At 39.0% G+C, this 2,777-nt stretch overlaps 1 pseudogene; it reads left to right on the top strand.

The window, feature by feature from the left end:
• The first annotated feature begins 1,193 nt into the window (after positions 1 to 1,193).
• On the top strand, positions 1,194 to 1,888 carry LOC122113856 (annotated as a pseudogene).
• Positions 1,889 to 2,777: the final 889 nt, after the last annotated feature.

Below are 2,777 nucleotides of genomic sequence, written 5' to 3'. Positions count from 1 at the left end.
CCAGGCCCAAAGAAACATAGGTCCCATGGTTTCCCTTATTTGCAATAACTAATATATGTCTGAGACAAGCAGAAAAGGTCAGATAAGTTGATGTTAGGTGAAATGAACCCCAAGATAAGTATTCAAGTGTTTTTCTTTCATGCAATGGTTTTTAACCTATTTATAAGATGATGTCCCTCCCCCATGGTATAACCCCTGCTCTCACTGTATTTGATGTTGGTATAATTTGTGGAGGGGAAGGGCAAAAACAAATTGTTTAAATAGGGATACAGGTGGACCCATTTCAACAATGAGAATGTACAAGTTGTTATGTAGAAAAACGAATTACAACTTTGGCTGGTGGGGGGGGATTGGGGGGAGGGGGGAAGAGGGGTGGAGGGTAGATAGGAAGGGATTGGAAGGGATGGGAAGGGGAAAAACAAAGGAGGAGGCAACAATGCTTGATAAGAAATGTACTGATTATCTTGCCCATGTAATTGTAACCCCTCTGTAAGGTATTTTCACAATTAAAAAAAAAAGAGGATATAAAAATCCCTCTAGTGGTCCTGAGGGAAGACAGCCATTGTTCTAGATCCAGTCTGTCCAAGTCTTTCCATTCCCCTACACGCCCTTTCTCTGTATCTTCACTCTACATACACCTGCTTTTACTTCCCCCCTTCACCTTTTTGGCTGACTACTATGCACTCTTGCATACAAACACATGGAGGGTCATGGTCATTGTACTCTCTCTGGTGTTGCTAATAAAATTTCATGAATATACTTTGTTCTTCCAAGGAGACTGTCAAGACCCTTGGTATGTTGGGTCTGTGGCTCCACGGAGTTTGCCACTGAGCAAATATCATCAATGCTCAGTATGCTAGAGTTTAGTGCTGTACCATGGATGCACAACTTCTGCTTAAAGACCTTAGACTTTTCAACAAATTGAAAATTTCTCACTTTCTCACTTAAATGAAGCATGATAACATTTAATTTACTTTGTGGACATCATTTGCTTTTTGGGGGACCCACATTTTATACAATTAAGGTTAGGGAAACACTCAGAAGGTCACATATGACTTAAGCAGCACTGAGAATAACACAGGGCTGACTGAAAGCTTCTCAGTTATAATGAATATGAAGGAATTAAAAGGTTTTGCTTTTGAAATTTTTTTTGACTTAAAAGAATCATTGATTTCTCTTTTCCAGTTAAAACGATGGAGTGTACTGAGGAGACGAAAAAGAAGGTTCATACTGTGCCAGGAAACCTTAAGGAAAAGGAATGGAATATCATTGAGCTGAAAATAAAGCCCTTGAGAAAGAAATATGCCCAAAAGATATTTTGAAAAGCAAGGAGGAAGCTCATCTATAAAAAAAAAAAAAAGTGAAGCACTATCACAAGGAGCATAATGAAATGCCCAGAACTGAGGTCCAAGTGGCTAGAATGGACAGAAAAGTGGGCTTCTATGTACTTGCAGAATCCAAGTTGGCATTTGTCATCAGAATCAGAGGTATCAATGGTGTAAGTCAGAAGGTCCATGAGGTGTTGCAGCACCTTCACTTTTGCTAGATCTTCAATGTCACCTTTTCTAAGCTCTATGCGGCTTCAATCAATATGCTGAGGATTGTGGAACGATACCTATATTGCATGAGATCCGAACCTGAAGTCAGTAAATGAGCTAATGTGCAAGCATGGTTATGGAGAAATTAATAAGAAGCTAATTGCCTTAACAGATAACCCTTTTATTGCTCAACCTCTTGGTAAATATGGTATCATCTATATGGAGGATCTGATTCAGGAGATCTATACTGTATGTTTTAAGGAAGCAAGTAACTTCCTATGGTCCTTTTAGAAGGTAGAGATGCTGGCAACAGGATGGATCAGATCAATAGGCTTATTAGAATGAACTGAGGTGTCTGCCATCTATTTTTGTAATCCTGTCTGCTAATAAACAGTGCCGCTGGCAAAGAATAAATCATGTGTGATGATAAACAGCAATCTAAACATTCACACAGTGAAAACAGGGGGGATATTCTTAGGAGAGGATTACAAGGGCTTAATACCTATGTGCATAAGATCATATAAAATGATACTTATCAAAATGAACTCCAAGAGGTTGAAGAGGTTTTTTTTTTTTTTTTCAAATTATACTATTAGTGGTTCTTTTTGTTTTTCTTTTCTTCTTTCCTTTTTTTCTTGTGTTTATTCCCATCTGTCACTGTTTTTTATTTCTGTACCCTTTGTCTTGTATGTAAGTTTATCTGTTTGTGGGAGGGGAAGAAGCACAGAAATGATGGGACAAAGGGTGAACCAATTCAGCAGTGAAACCCACCAGACATTCTGCTGGAAATGAACTATATAACTTTAGAGGAAGGGAAATTAGAAGGGAAAACCTAAGAGAGAATGAGGGATGGAGTGACACTGTTCAAAAGGAACTGTACTTATTATCTGACTTACATAACTATAACCCCTCTGTGCATTGCCTTTACAATAAAAGTTAAAACACATGCACATACACATGCGTGCGCGCACACACACACACACACACACACACACACACACACACACACATACAAAGGAGGTGGTCTTACTGAATCTTTCTTGAATGAATGGGATGTACTAGGCTTTTAAAGTTTTTGTTTGCTTTTCAGTTTATCCAGTAGTGCAAATCAGACACGTCAGAAAGAGACTTCCTCAGTTGTATAGAGGAAGTAGAAGCACAGAGGGTGGAATGCTTTGCTCAATGGGATTCAGTGAGGGAAAGTTGGAATGAGTGCAGGGCCTGAGATGTGGGAGCAAA

Source organism: Dipodomys spectabilis, unplaced genomic scaffold (assembly GCF_019054845.1).
Source record: "Dipodomys spectabilis isolate Male_0828 unplaced genomic scaffold, ASM1905484v1 ptg000098l, whole genome shotgun sequence".
Lineage (NCBI taxonomy): Eukaryota > Metazoa > Chordata > Mammalia > Rodentia > Heteromyidae > Dipodomys > Dipodomys spectabilis.
The sequence above is the reverse complement of the archived record's forward strand: the minus strand, read 5'-3'. Positions and strand labels throughout refer to the sequence as shown.